The 16,549-nt window shown below is 39.5% G+C and overlaps 1 long non-coding RNA gene across 1 annotated transcript; it reads right to left on the bottom strand.

Moving 5' to 3' along the window:
* Positions 1-308: 308 nt before the first annotated feature.
* Positions 309-879, bottom strand: LOC115626931. The gene is made up of 2 exons (XR_003995636.1): positions 741-879; positions 309-683 (listed from the first exon to the last, which is right to left on the bottom strand). It is a non-coding gene; the product is annotated as an uncharacterized LOC115626931 (long non-coding RNA).
* Between the last annotated feature and the right edge of the window lie 15,670 nt (positions 880-16,549).

Here is a 16,549-nt window from a genome sequence, read left to right as displayed (position 1 = left end):
TAATATTATTTATCCGAATTAATATTTAAGTTAAATGAATAAACGAATACAAGTAAGATTCAATTCCGTTTAAGGAGCTTCGTAACCCAATTTATAATGTTAAATCTATACTTGTCATACATTTATTTAGAATTTTAGAATTGAAATGCCCAATTAATTCAACTTATAAATTGATATTTCCAAATGAAATCAACTTAACGAACGATATTCGTACAATTGCAGAGTTACTTACTGTTTAACTCAGAATGTAATATGTACATATATGTAGATTATTCCCATCAACAAGTACCAATGTAAAACAGATAAAATAACGTTTCAATCAGAAATTGTTTTAATAATTAGATATCCAGATGTATACAAATGTTATAGCACAACAATTTGGGAATTATGTTTGTGTATAGACGCTATTTAGATCATGAAGCTGTCTTCTTAGATCACTTCATCTAATCGGTGTCCAGCTCCTTCGCCTGGGCCTTCAATTTGCTCTACAGACTGGATAAAGCAGTTGAACTGTGTTACCTCTTCCCACCCCATCATTATAAAGAATGTAAACAATGCTTCGTCTTATTGTATGATGTGACGGCTTGAGGTCTAAGCTCTTCCGGATTTCCGTTTTAGCTACACTTCTTTATGATCGGGACCGAAGGAAACTGTACGCCCACGGACCTTTGCTCCTTGCTAACCTGTATAACCATGCATTTGTGTATATGGCATTTGAAGAACAACTAATTTCCACTTACTACTTTGATTAGAACCGGCTTCGATAGGCTTTGCTGTGAACGTTCAGAATTCATTTTTATTGGTACTTGGAAACTAAAGATAAACCAGAAATTTTTCGGTTAATTTAAAGTGATAGGAATTTTGTTCAGCTTTCGACAAAGTGGAGAATACGAATAAGTTTTCTGTGAAATTTTAAATGGAATATGCCTGAAAACTAAACAAATGATATATTGATGCCTTGCACTTTTTATCGGAAGTCCATATACAGTGAAAACTCTCTTGGCCGGACACTCACGGTCGGCCAATTTTTGTCCGCCCAAGGGGAGTGTCCGCTTAAGGGGATACTTAAGGGGATACTTAAGTAACATTCGATCGTTGGTTTTAGAAAAACTGTCCGTCGAAGAGAGTGTCCGGATAAAAGAGGTGTCCATCAAGGGAGTTTTTACTGTAATTTGTTAACTATAGTTTTTTTAATTTTTAAAAGAACTCCAAAAACTAGCATTATCGACTGAGAAGTAAATGAAATCTTTCTATTGAAGTCTGTGACACATTATAAGAATAATAATACTTGTAGTTACAAAGGCCATTCAAAAAACATATGGTTTTAAAGAGGGCTAACTGATGTAGAGATCTTACCCACCATCAGCACTATTTAGTGAAGGGTAAACAAATTACTAAAGGATTTCCAGAAATCCAGAGCGATAATTTTCTTGAAATCCAATACATATTGTTCAAATTTTTGTTAGTTAAAAATCAACATTAGCAGTTAGTTCGATCTTGAGTATGACTCGGCTCTATCATGATCATCATCATCATCACCATCATCATCAATTGTGGCCAAATCAAACATTAAAAAAAAACAATATACAAAGTCTTTACTGAAAAAGAACCAACACCAGTCTTTGGTTTATGGTGTAAAAGCTATGGAGGCTCAAAATGGCACACACGCGGAGAGACGGTGGGCCAGACATGATTGTATCGAAACATCTTACTGATCATAAGATGAATAATTAAATAATAAATCGAGCAAACTTGATGATTGAACAATCAAAAACTAAGTTGAATTAGATTTTGCGACTTGTTGTTGCTTGCTTATCGTATCTCCAGAAGAGGACGTTTGAAAGTGCCTTTTTTCGGGATCAGAATTGCACTGAGAAAGAGGGTCCAGTTGGAATTGTCGCACACTCCCCCTCACCCGCTCGCTCATGAACACTTTCGTATGTGTGTCGTTGTCTCGAGTTCGCTTAGATGGCAGCTGGCGTCTACTTGTTCTTTTATGTTTGATTTCTTGGGCTGTTTGTTAATTCATAAACATTCTATGCATGTAGCGTGATAAACTGTACGAGTAATATTAACACTAAAACCGCCACCCACATCCACATCCACATCCACGCCAACGTCCACGTCCATATCCAGACCCAACGCCCCTCGCCCATAGAGACTGGAGACTATGCTTGGGCACACTTGAGCAGATGGGCCATACAGATACCACAAACATACACGCACAGATAGAGGCACACACATACAGACACAAATAAGTACGAGTGGCACATAAAGCCGAACAGCGCAGGCTTTTGTAATATGCGTAAAATGTATTTATGATAATGCAAAAAAGAATTACGTTAATGTTAATGCAAAACTGTTACGACAACAACGACAAGAACAATACAAGAAAATGATGACGGCGTAGAAAGTGGCGCAGGACTCTGCCTCTGTCTCTGCCTCTGCCTCGGTCGCTGCCACTGCCGCTGCCTCGGTCGCTGCTTCTGCCCATAACGTTATCATAAAAGCAGATAAATTCACCCGAAAGACAAACTCGTAAAGGCAAAATGTTTCATTCTATTAAAAATTTTTATTGCAAATTTGTAATTTACAATTTGCATTTGGTGTGCCTGGCTTCGTCTGCTTCTTCTCTTTATATGGCGCTCACTCACACGCCACCCCCAGCCCCACCCCCATCCGTCCCGCGCTCAGCCTTTGTGGCCTCCAAATGTCAGGAAGCGAGGACATGCAAGGAAGGCCGCACTTACCGTTTGACTTGCGACTGATGCTTTTGCTTTTGCTTTTGTTTTTGTTTTTGTTGTTGCTGTGTGGCTCCATTTTATAACGGCTATTCATAATAAAAAAAAAGATGTTATAGAACATCATGAAAATGCAACACGAAATGGCAAGCCAAGGCACTGGCAGTCAGCAGCATCCGATGGCTCTGATGGCTCTGATGGTTTCGATGGCTTCGATGGCACAGACATCACATGTAATTTCTTTCTAATAAGCGTGCGGCAGAAGGGCTCATGAGCGGGCATCTTGAGAGCGGCAGCCATAGGGCCCATATGCCCTACACCTGACACTGTCGTTGCAAAATTTTAATAACATGTCATAAAATATTTGTTGTGCCTACATGCCCATAAAAAAGTCATTACACCCATACATACATAAATGCACACATGCACACACACACACACATACAAGCATACATATGTCCATATGAATATGGCAGTGTGTGAGCGGCGAGTCCTGAGACCTGAGTCCTGACAATAGACAAGAACAGTCGCCAGAGAGCTCTCTATCGGCAATTGCATCAGCGGCGACTTGGTCGTAATATTTTCGCGGCCCTCCTAAATGAAATTGCATGAAAATAATAAATATTTTGCTGTCCATTTTCGCTGTTGTTTCTTTTATTTATTTATTTATTTATTTTATTTTTTACTTCTTGTTTTGTTCAATTTTTCTATAAGCCTTCAGTTATGCTTGTCTCTCTGGCTTTTACGATCATCCATAAAAAGGGCCAGCGCGACCAATCGGCCGACTTCAATCAACGCGGCGGCGGCGGCGGCGACGACAGCCAAGTCAACTGGCTTGGGAGCCATACTTTAGACCAAGCTGCCAAAGGCTTGTTTGTTAATATGGTATTATTGGCATATGACAGCATATGCCAATTGGCATGCGAAATGAGAGCCGCGCCCAAAACCACCGGCATTATGATCCGACTTTTGTTTTATGACCAAAGATTTACGCTGGCCGATAAACGCAAATGAGCGCGATTTTGGACTCGCTACAATCTGATATGCCAGTAATACTTGTATATATATAATATTGTACCTACTCGTTCCACTGTACTTCTTGGTATATTGGTATTGGTATAGTGCAATTCCTCGTTAATAAATATGCTGCATGCTTTGCCCATAGATGTCGAGCTATGTGTTTTTGCTTACAATCTATTTACCTATTGTTCGAGAAAAGTTCGACAGGAACTACCCAGTAGCAAATTAGTTAGCGAAAATGGTGCATGTACGAGTATGTATGAATATACTTATGTGCATATTTATATGTGTATGAGTCCGATATTCGGAACAAGGATATTCGAATCTGGCTTTGCTCATCATTCAGAAATTTCTTTAAAGAAGCAAAAAGAAGAGGCGAGTGGAATTGTTTCGCTTATAGCTTTGGAAGAAATTGAAAACAAAATTATATATATGCACCTAATTCTGTTTTTACACGGTAGATTGGTTCCAGACACAACCGTGTACAAAAAGACATTGATCATATGCAAAAATAGAGAATTGGTTCCTTATCTCTAAATAAATATATGTATATGCAGTCTTGAATTTTCAAACCGTGTTATATCAAAATCGTGTGAAAAAAGACCGTGTAAAAACAGAATTAGGTGTATGTATTATTATGTTATTGGTTTATGTAACTATGGAGTTATGAGTTGACGAAATTCTGTACCGGGGGTTGAGGAGAGTCCACATGACAGGTAATGTATAGGCTCTCCAAAATCCACACGTTCATCAGGACAGAAGGACACATCTAGATGAATTTAATTTTTCATTTAATTACTTTTTTAATTTTAATTAAATTAAATTAATTTTTTTAATAATTTTGTCTATAGTAAAGCGATTTTTATAAAAGTTCATTTCATGGTGGGGCACAATTACCATTTTGGTGAAGTTATCTCAGTCAGCAAAAACTTATATTAGAGGGATTTTTGACCGAGCTGGGCTTTGTGTGTCCGTTTCGTGTCATTTGCTCTTGTGATTCTAATATTCTCTAATTAGTTCATACAGACGGAAGAATGGTCAGATGATCATATACTATGTAACTGCTTCTTCCTGTATACCTATACTGGGTATACCACCTCTTCCTATAAATAGTAATAACAATATGTGGCCTGTTGTACAATTATTAGTTGTAATGTGCTTCTGCTTCAAATAAATATCAAATCGACCAACAGCTGCACCTCCTATAAGTTAATCGATGTAAAAATCTGGATATCAATGGTGTCCTAAAAGAAACACCTTTGGCGTGCACCAACCCCACGTCTATTCTCTTATATTAGCGATTTTCACTAGGAACTATGCGCTATTAGTTCCCTCTGCTATAAATCGTTCCTAAAATTAGAATTTTTTAGAGGAATCGACTGCTTTTGTTTTTTTCTGAGTGTACTAACAATAGTTGTGCATCTAAAACTTTAATCGTTTTTTTCAGTTGTTACTCGTATTTGCCGACCACGATCAATATATCAGTAAGAAATCCAATATTTTAGTTCGGCTTCGCATAGAAAAAAAGTATAAATATTAAAAAACTTGTATACGTTAGTTTAGTATTAAGTTAGGTTTAAGTTAAAGCCTAATAGCTTTATGGATTTTTTTGCTTTATTTTTTCCCGCTTTACACTGTCGATTGTTGTTAACCATTTTTAGTTCTCCATTTCATTCAATTAAATAGAAAAGGCTAAGCTGCCTGTACTCTTAAAATTAAGATATCATTACCTCACTTCTAATTCATAATGTTTTTAAGAAATGTGAATAAACTGAAATTGAAAAAATTGGAAATTGAGGCCATACTAATATTTGCTAGAGTCTTTCAGTTTTTGATTGCGGCCTAGGACCTGTTCAGTTTCAATGCGATGCATAGTATATACATACGTATGTATATATATGTATATATATGTACCAGTCATTAGGAGTAGATGAAGATTGTTCAAAATCGAACTCTGTTCCTCAAATGTCATTGCCAGCAGAGCGAGGTTCAATTAAGGCTGAGGCGGCGCCTACGCAACGTTTTCTTATTGTTAGTCAGAAGTGGCAAGCCGCAGTCGTCGCAGTTGCCCCTAAGCACAATAAATGGGCAAGGGCATGTGGGTGTGTATGTGTGTGTGTGTGTGTGGACAAACTTATTACATACGCAAAACAACAACAATAATAACAGCCAACAAGGAGAATACCGACACACACGCGTGTGGACGTGAGCTTTGAAATTTGCGCAGTGGAATTTGAAACGACGCGACGAGTGGGAAATGGGGAAAGGGGGAAGAATGGAGGCGCTGTGGCTGACTTAGGCGATGGGAGGGTGGGGCGGTGCGTTCGCAGAAAAATTAAACATTTTTAACGTGCCACGATTTTGGCAATGTTGTAGCCGTTTTTGCTTCCCTCCGCCTGTCTGTGGGCGTGGATAGGGGGGATTGGGGATCGGGGGATTACTTGGCTGGCTGGGCAAACATATGAAAATATGCGTAAAAAGGATAATTTGTCTTGTGCTCGTTGCTGCGGCGACGGTGCTCAAGCGTGAAGGAAGTTTGTGTTTTAGTTGTGATATGGCGAGGGGCAGGCGGTATGGCAGACGGGCCGCCCGCCCCATCGCCTACCAGCAAGCATGCCAGCCCCAAAAGCTGAAACACAGAAACGCGTGTGCCTCTCTCACTGTTACATACATTATAATATTTAATTTTTTTTTTTTCATTTTTATGATACTAGAGGACATTTTAAAACGTAAATGCGGCGCGGCAAGGCACGCCATACGCTTATCGCGCATACGCGACGTTGGCCCGCCACTCCACCATCAGCATCCACTCCACTACACTCCACTCCACTCCACAAGCCACGAGCAACTACCCAACAAGAACGAGGCCTAGGCAGGGAAAATCTTTTGCAATAAAATTCCTCTAAACACTCATAAAAATTGCAGGCATATTAAAAATTGTGTTTGCTTAAAAACAGCAGCACCAAAAACAACAACAACAACGAGCCAGGCATTTGGTGTGGGTGGCTAACAAAAAAAAAAAAAAAAAAAAAAAAAAGTGCGAGGAATTTCGCTCATATGGGCGCTTCAAAGCATTGGGAACACACACACACACACACACACACCCGTACACACGCCTACTTAGATGGCGCTGTCACTGGGCTCCCCAATCCTGCGGCTGGGCCGGGACGCGCGTACCCGAGGCCCATAAAAATGTATGGATATTTGAATAGAATTTGCAATAAAAAATGCCGTTAAAAGGCAGCAGCAACAACAACAACCGAGACAAGGCTCTGAGGTGTGTGTGTGTGGCAGTGGGTGTGGGGTATGTGCGGATCTCTGGATGTGTATGTGTTTGTGGCAATAACAACTTGTGCGTTATGAAAAACTAATTTCTCTAAACATATGCGCGCGTCGCCCGCTTCCGCACACACACACACACACACATACACACACACGCACACGCACCCAAGTCGTGCTATAGAAGCAGGCAAGGCTAAACGCCCGCCTTGTTTTATGGCAACCACCCAACCAACGCCCCCATCCATTCTTCCCATATGCATGTTGACAGCATCGCCTTGCGGACTATGGCAGTGCTTGTGGGTTGCCTGCAATTGCTGCTCGAACCGCCCGCCACCCCGCCACCCCTCCGCCCCACCACCATCTGCCACAGCCCCCTCGCGTTGCTTGTCTTGAAATTGCAAATTTACGAGTATTTATATTGATGTCATTTTACTTTGATTTTAATGCGCGCTCAAAATGCGTGCGAAGATTTTTAATATTTCCTTGCCCCCATCGTCTTCATCGTCTGCAACGTTCCCATCATTCCTATCGTCGTCGTCATTGTCGCCAATGTCTCTTTGGCCTCGTTTGCGACTTGCAACGTTTCATATTTATTGTCAACTGTTTTTCTCTTCCTCTCCATCTCTCCAGCTCTCTGTTTTTACTGCTAGAAAAAAAGGTGAAGAGGGAGGAGGTTATCAAATGAGCTTGGCGATTTACACAGTTACTATAATTAGACTATATGAAACATAGTTGGCTGAGAGCTGCAATCCTATCGACTTTTCTATACGATACACTTTCTAGACCAAATAAGTTTGTATTTATACGATTAGTGCTGAACCTGAAACAAGAATATTGAATTGCTGTTGTTTATTCATCAAGAACAATCGGCTTAAATAGCTGGGTAAGCTCACTATGTATTTCTCGAATTATATATCGTTTTAAAAACGTTTTCTTTTTCAAGTTTAAAGTCTTCAATTAAAGAAGGTATTCGCCAGAAGTTCTTTTTTTTTTAATTTGCAATACATTTTTCCTATTTACATATCCCATCATTTAATAACTTAATTAAGTCCATGTACGTTAATCGATAAATTTAAGGAGTCCAAAACAGTAACACACATCGAGTGTGCTTTATTCGAATTTATTGCAACGAATTGCTGAGAGCCCTCTTAGGAATTCTAATACATATGTGTCGAGATTTGAAGCTGGACAGTCATTCATACTCTTTTCTTTTAATGAATATTTATTTTATTTATTTCGTGTATTTATCCTAGCGTAACAAGCACCTGATTACTTATAAGTTATTAAGCTATTAATTACATATTTATTTCTGATTTAATGCAATTATATTTAATTTAATTGCGAATTGTATTTAGTTTATTTGACGTTAATCATTATTAACTTTTTGTTTTTGCTTTTTTATTTAATATTTTCCGTAGCTGTAATTATTGTTATAAAAATTAAATTTTTTTTATTTTTTCTTCTTTTTTGTCTTACTATTATGAAGTTGTTGCATGTGTGTGTCCAACTAATACAAGCGCATGATACTAAGTAGGTATTATAATTTAGATTATTGAAATTGAACTACAAATAGTGGAAGTGTGCTTGAGTTGTAAATCTAAAGTGCGTTTCTCAGCCTTTCCGAGCTTGCTAATTTATATCTTATGCAGACTAAATTATTTATTCTTCTTGATGTGGATAAAGTGATTCTTTCGTACAACTAATTTGGGGCTTTCTGTGCATGAAAATTAAAGTTCTAAGTTTTATCCAAGAGTTAAGGGTCAGTCAAGTTGATCATGTAAAGATAATGTTTCATTAATGGTTACACCTAAATTAATTGCCTGCTCTACGTATGTATTCAATATGTTCGCTGTATAGCCACAATTTCTCTAAATTTAACTTTGTTAACTTTCGATTTGGTAGTACGAATTATATATAAACAACTAGGTCATGCTTATCCTAGTAGATCAGCAGGTTGTCTCTGTCAATTGTTTTGGAGCTCAATGGTTTTCAGATTTAGGTCATGGAGCAGCGTGGAACCGTGGAAGTACCATTCGCATTCGTTGATAAGCTGTTGTTCTAAAGCTTTTGGATCCGTTTGCAGCTCGCTGGAAGACGGTAGCTCCATGTAGGGACTATAATGCACCGATACCGCAAGAGGTCTTGCGGCGTTCAGCCAGAAGCCAATTATTTTAAGCCCATTCCCTTCTGCTGTGATGTGTGTCTTGAAGGTGAGCCTGCGGTCCACACTGCTGGCCAAGTATTTGCTGCAATACTTTGCTGTTTAACCAGACAGCCGGTTCATCGTCTCTCCTCAGTGAAGAGCAGGCATTCGTGAACTTAGCCAGGCTTAGGTAAATATTCCACCTGAGACGCCTTGATTCAAACAAATTCAGTACGAAACATATTTTGAAATGCTAACTACCAATGGAATAACTTGACTCCTAATCGACTAAGAGCATAGTGCATAAACGATCAGTCGAAATACATGCAATATATATATATATACAAATATATATACAAATATATACAAATCAGTGATGTCTATGGGGCTGTGATTTAATGTAGGACTTCAATTATTTTTTGGGTACAGAAATCGCCAATCATGACCCTGTTGGACGACTGCAAGAATGACTCAATGGCCAGGCAACTGCCGACTGCTGTGGCCACTACTGAAGCATTACGTGGTCAAGGACACAAGGGCAGACCAGAACTCAATGAGGCGGCGCTTCAACAATTTCCTGTGAAAACAAATCAAAACAATGGCCAACTAAAACAACAAATGCTGCCTTTGTTTGGGGCAACACTTCAGGCTCCAGTCACTATGCAGCTAAACGATTGGAAATGCATTTGTGCAAAAGGTACAGAGGAAAGCGACCGGTCGAGCAACAACAACAACAACAACAACACAAACACAACAATTTATGCAAACCAAAAACAATTGAAATTAGCCAGAGCCGTCGCTGCAAAAACAAAGGTTGTTCTGGCATTGCGTTGCGTTGATGTTGCTACTGCCATTGTTGTTGTTATTGTTGTTGCTGTTGCTGTTGCTATTGCTTTGACTGCTCCTGCAATAGCACCTGAATTGATGGGGCGAACGAAAAAATCCAAAAAAAGAAAGCAGTAAACAATCTACAATATATAGGTAGGTATAAAGGGAACACAATCGGACAAGCAAACAAATCCAGCCAGCATTTTTGTATAGTTCCGCTTTTGGACCCCCTCTTCTAGCCATACAATAATGCACGAGCTTTCACTGCCTTTTGTTATCGTTGTTGTTGTTGTTGTTGTTGTTGCTTTTGTTGCTCTAACCACTTGACAATCAAAGCGTTGAAAATCAATTAAACACAAAAGCTTCAAGTGGCAAAAATGAGGAGCAACAGCAAATCTGAACAGTACAAAAAAATAACGACTCATTTGAAAACAGCATTGAATATATTTTAATTGCATACTACTTGTACTATGTAGGAGTGTATATTTGCAATATTTTGTATATCGTATATACGTGTCACATAATGTAATTATTGTACATGCAAATTATATACCTTTAAGTAGTATATAAGTATGATATAAGATCCCGAGTAATCCACTATATATACTGGTATAACTCCGCGGGCACCTTTGGCAGGATTGGCTGCCATGCCGTCCATTACTTCTGATTAGTATCCTAGCTTTTGAAGCAACGCATTGCAATTTTTCATTATATCCTCTAAAAAACAAAACGAGGCTGTTTTAAGCTATTGACATCTACGGCGAGCAAATCTTGTTTACGGCCAAATTTTGGGGTGAGATTTGAGCCCAGGCCAGCCACCATCTCGTGATCTGTTATATGACGATATTTCCATATAGTTGCATTACGATCTTCCGATAACAGGACACAAGATCAGGAAATACGTCCTGGAGCGAACGGCGGCAACGCCAAGATGGTGGAAACCATGGAAACACCGTGGGATCAAGATGGTGTTTCACCAACAAAAGTCGAAGCGAGTAGACATGATTCATTGTGGAAATTGTAACAATTGTAATTACAAGTATTTAAATAATAGATAAATATAGAAAAGGGGCAACATGCTAATTAAGAAATAAATAAGGTTTAATGGTTCTTCTTGCCATTCACGCCATTCGACAATACTTGTAAAATGAAATGAGTAAACTAAATTCTGACTATCTGAAAAATAAAAGCACCGAAAGGATAAGTTGTTAGTCAAATATTATTTATTAAATGAAATTTTTAAGAAATATAAATAAATAATACAAATAATGTCTCAATTCATTAAAGATAATGGGCATTGAATGTCAAAAACTAAATAAAGATTATTATTAAAAGATTACGTTCCAGGCGTAGCTGGGATTACTGGTATTTAACTAATAAACCAAAAATGTATTTATTTATTTATTTGTTTGTTTATTTATTTATCGACAATTCTAGCTGTCAATCTGAGGAAAAAATCAAAACAATTCAGAACTTATACTAGATAAAACTAAAGAAAAACAAAGTCTAGAGAAATGACAAAAATGTCTAATAACGAATCCGACTCGGTGGGGGAATTTTATTTGCCAAACGGCCAGCTATGCCCCGATTCACAGCAGAGAGTAGTCAGAGACGTTATTAGGCCTATATTATTACACCTAATGTTTCAACATTTGAAGCTCACAAATAAGTTTTATCAATGAACAAATATATGCTTTGTTGATTATTCAGCAGTGTAGCCTGGCCCCGGATCAATTATTATAGACCCTCTCTCTCAAACAGCGGTAAGGACAAAGATATTAATTAATAGCGTTGCGTGACCTGTAAATAAAGAACCATGCGGAATTAAATGCAAAAGGATGGGACAAGCAAATGATTTCTTTGTGTGTTGATAGAAATAAATAAAACAACTATTTAAGCAACTCAGCAATTCAATTCCAAGATGTGGAAAATGTAGAAAATGAAGATTCTGCGAATAAACGTTGTATGTTCTGATAGATATACAAGCACCCGATCATACACAGAAAGAATGGGTACAAGGCATAACACCGGCGCTGCTAAAGGCGTGTTTTTGCCACAATATATGGCGGGGAATAATCAGGAACGCATTGCCGCCATTATGCCAGAATGGCGATGATGGCAATAGCTTCAAAAAATGCCTAGATAAATGTTAATCGATAGATTATTCGTAAGCAGGCGGGGGAAGCGGTGGAGCCAGTTGCCATGCACTGGGGGCTGTGTGGCAAGAGGGTGAGGATTGGGGATTGGTGATAGAGGATAGGGGACTGGAGGTGGTGCAGCATTCAAAATATCGGTAATTTTGTAAAGAAACGCAATTTATGTGAAAAATGCCAAACAACAAGCAAAAAATTCTGGAAAGAGTCAGACAGACGTGCAGCAGAAAAAAACACAAAAAAGTGGTGCATTAACAACAAAAACAATGACAATAAAGTGATGCAAAGCTACAGTGCAAAATGCCGAAAAAACAGTGCATCCAGTCTGGCAGTGGGCTGAGGAGCAGATATGGGAATGGGATTGGGAATAGGAATGCGAACGGGAGCGGGAATGGGAGTGGGAGTGGGTGTGCGAGGCTGGCGATTATGGAAAGCGTTGGCCAACAAAGACAACAAGGCGCGGGCGAGCAACAAAAACTTGCGACCCATATTCGACCCACAACAAAACAACACCCGCCAACAACAACAACAACCACGTGTGGTGCCATTTTTAATGATTGCAAAAAAAAATGCACTAAAAGAACAAAAAAAGCGGTAGAGAAAAAGAATTTCGTGTGCGTGGAAAAAGGACAACGAGGAGCGAGTGCAAAAAAACTGAGGCGCCTGATACCCACACACACACACACACACACATACACACATGGTGGCTATTGAGGCTGCTGGAGCTGCTGGGGGCTCTGGCGGCGCTGCTGAAGATGTGAGGGTAGTGGGGATTGGTCGCATCAACATAATGCAAGCGCCAACGCAAACATTTTATTTGCATTAAGTGTGCACAGGACAAAAAAAAAACCAAAAAAAAAAAGAAATGCAAACATCCAAAATGTGGAAAAATAAAGATTAAAAAAGGAAACTGTACTGAACAACAAAACCCATACCGATAGCGACAGAAAAAATAATGAAAAAAAAAAAAAACACAAAAAGCACAAAAAACAGAAAAAACTGTCCAACGCACCTACTTAGGCCCACTCACTCATTTGGGTGGCGGGGCATCAAACAGCCAATAAAAATGCAGCGGCGAAAATTGCGTGCAACAAAAAGAAAAAAGTCCTTGGCAAAAAACATCCTCCAAATAAAAGCGCACAAAACAAAATTTTCACAAAATAACACAAAAAATACAAAAAATATCACACAAAAAAGAACGCAAAAAAATGTGTAAAAAAACTCACATAACATTTCCCACATCGAAATCTCTGGGTGCGAGTGAAATGACAGCAGGTTGGTGGCGACCCGGCTCGAGAGCCGAGAGCCCCTCGCTATGGGCCCTGCAGTCGACTGCGCTGCAATCGCCTGGGCGGTGGGGGGTGACTGCGTTGTGTCCATGTGTCCATGCAAAAAAAAAAAAAAGAAAAGCCTAGAAAAAAGCACCAGGCAAAAAAATGTGTTCCAAAAAGTTATAAAAAAAACTCGCAATAAAACACAAAAAAGCTACAAAAAATATGCAAAATGCACATCCTAAATTCAAGCGTGCATCGGAGCAGGACAGCGCGAGTGGGAGCGAAAGAGAAAGTGAGAATGAGGTAGAGAGAGAGCGAGTAAAAAGTGCATATGAGCTGTCAGTTGTTGTTGCAATGCAGCGACAACAACAACAACAACAGCAACGGAAGTTGGTTTATTCCTTTTTAGTTGTTTTGCTAGAAAATGCATTTTCCAGGTGCGGTCTTAAGGAGAAGCCCGATCCATAAGCCTACTTAGTGCCTTTTTAGAGTTAGGCGGTTATATCTATTAATATCTCGTTTATTCAATTCATTACAGTTATCATTGCTGTTATTTCGTTTCTCTCCAGAAACTGTATAGTTAGGGATTATCCTGTATGCCTCGATGATCAATGATTGTACAAGTATTTGTTGCTTATTTCTGTCTCTTCTCTTTGGTAACGTCATATTAAAACATTGACTATGTTTGGCTGTAAAATGGGACAGAGCTGATCGAAACAAATTGAGTGTTATTTTTATTTATTATTCTCTATACATAGGATTTCCATAGTCCCAGCCAGGTCAAAGGCTTTAGAGTAGAACGGAAATTGAGCAAAAAGGAATTACAACTCAATTCTTGGTAACACGAAATATTTAATATCTATTCAACGTTTAAGCTGTCAAGTTGGCGGCTGGCAGCATTTATGGCGCCCAACACACCTGCACTGCGCTCCCGTTCAATGCACTTTCTCCCAACAAGCTTTGGTCGCTGGTTGACCGTGCGGCCGCCGTCGCCGTCCGAGTGCGAAAGTTTGCAAATGGCGCGACAGAGAGCGAGAGAACAACAAAGCGAGAGAGAGAGGAAGAGCAGAGAAGCAGCCAGTGCGTGTGTAGTGTGAGATGGCAAATGCAGTTGCAGTTGCAGTCGATTGCTGACGCTTGCAGCAAGCTGCATGCAGCATGCAGCTTCTGGAAATGCAGCTGACATGTGTGTGCTGTTGGTGCAATGGCCATGCAACGGCCACCCAATGCATTGCGCCCGATGCGGTGGGGGGAAAGTACAAAAAAATTGGAAAAATAGACCAACACGAAAATTAAATGAAAAAAAGGCGAGAGAGCAGATTCTGTGACACACGCAGGTCACTCGAATGCTCTATAGGCTTGCAAATCAAGCAAGACTTATGCTACAACTATACAACTATACTTTGTACAATTGAACAGATAACAAATAGCTTTTCACTAAGTAGTGTCTCGTTTATATGTATGTAGATCGAATTCTAGAGAGCTAACGTAGCTATTCCCCATGCCGATCTTTGAAAACACGCTTACAGACGCGTGGGATATTAGTATTTCAATATTAATATATACAATATGATGAAATTACTATTAAAGTCTTGAGCCTGACTGTTTTATATAATTCGAATTAAAGTAACTAATGGGCTTACAATTATGTATAAGCAATGATTTATGTTTCAATCAATTAATTAATTAATTAATATAGAACAAGTATCCTTGTCTAATATTTTGAACTACACAGCGACTGCAAACTCAATTACATAATCACAAACGACTACAAATTAGTCGATAGGAATATAAAAGGAATACTATGACATCTAATACATCTATTAGATCAGATTAGCTATGCTCGTTGCGAAGCCTGTCATTTATTCGACATGCCCCCAATTGGGTTTTTGTGAGCACAATGAAAAAAACATTAATAAATAAAATTAAGCAGCATGAAAAAATAAAACCAGTCCAAATAAAAAAGGACACGAAAAATATCGACGAAAAAAGAGGAGAAATGCAGCGCCTGAATAGAGATTGTTGTTGCTGTTGTTGTTTGTTGCTTCCACATGTGCGCCATTTTTTTTACATTTCGACGTCGAGTTGACAGGACACGCATATATCGAACGTGCGATGCACGATGGGTGGCAGGAGGCGTTGGGGGCGGGGCGGCTGCAGTTGCAGTTGCAGCTCCACTGCAGTTTGGCAATTTAGCGTCAGCAGCGGCAAAAAAAATGGGAAAATTAAAAATAAAAATCCAACACATGCAAAAAAAAAACGTAAAAAAACGTAAAAAAATGAAAACAAAATGGCAAATATATTTTAATTTGTTGCTTGCCTTGTTGTTGTTGCTGCTGCTGTCCAGCACGCACTCTGCCTGAGTATCTGTGTGTGTGTGTGTGTGTGTGTGTGTGTGTGTGTGTGTAAGAGTGACACGCTCTGCGTTCTCGCTTTTCTCGTTCGGAAGCGCGATGCAAAATAAAAATTGAAAAACTCCGCCCTAAAACGCGCAGCGCACTCACAAAAAAATGAAATAAAATAAAAAATCAAGCTAATAAAACTAAAAAATGCTCTGCCGAAAAAAAACCAGGCCGATAGATGCACTGAGATATATACTCGCTCACTCACACACACACACACACGCACACAGTTGCAGGGATTGTGTGTGTGTGTGTGTATGAGTGTTCATACTAATTTAATATGCGCAACTATGAGAGGCAAGTGGGCCCGAAACTCTTCGAGTGTAGGCACTGGGGGCTGATCATTGGTGAGGGGCAGGCTGTGGCAGTGGCTCTGGATAGAGGATGGGGGAGGGGGTGGCGATGATGGAGCAGCTGCATCATTTTGGAGCTCAGCAGCTCTGCAACAGCGGCATTCGAAGTCGACACCAGCGCCATAGCCATTTATGGGCAACATTCGATTAAGCGGCCTCAAAAACAAACTTGGCCCACGCCTATACAACACTCCCCCTCCGCATCCCTTCTCCCGCCGCCCCCAACTTATACAATATATGTACACATATTGACTTCATCAGCAACCACATTCACACTCACACACCCACACCCACACACACACACACACTGAACATGCAGCCGAAAATTGAATCATGACGCCCCAAGTCGTTGA

Source organism: Scaptodrosophila lebanonensis, unplaced genomic scaffold, assembly GCF_003285725.1.
Source record: "Scaptodrosophila lebanonensis strain 11010-0011.00,11010-0021.00 unplaced genomic scaffold, SlebRS2 tig00000089-arrow-pilon, whole genome shotgun sequence".
Lineage (NCBI taxonomy): Eukaryota > Metazoa > Arthropoda > Insecta > Diptera > Drosophilidae > Scaptodrosophila > Scaptodrosophila lebanonensis.
This window is presented reverse-complemented; position numbering and strand designations above follow the sequence as displayed.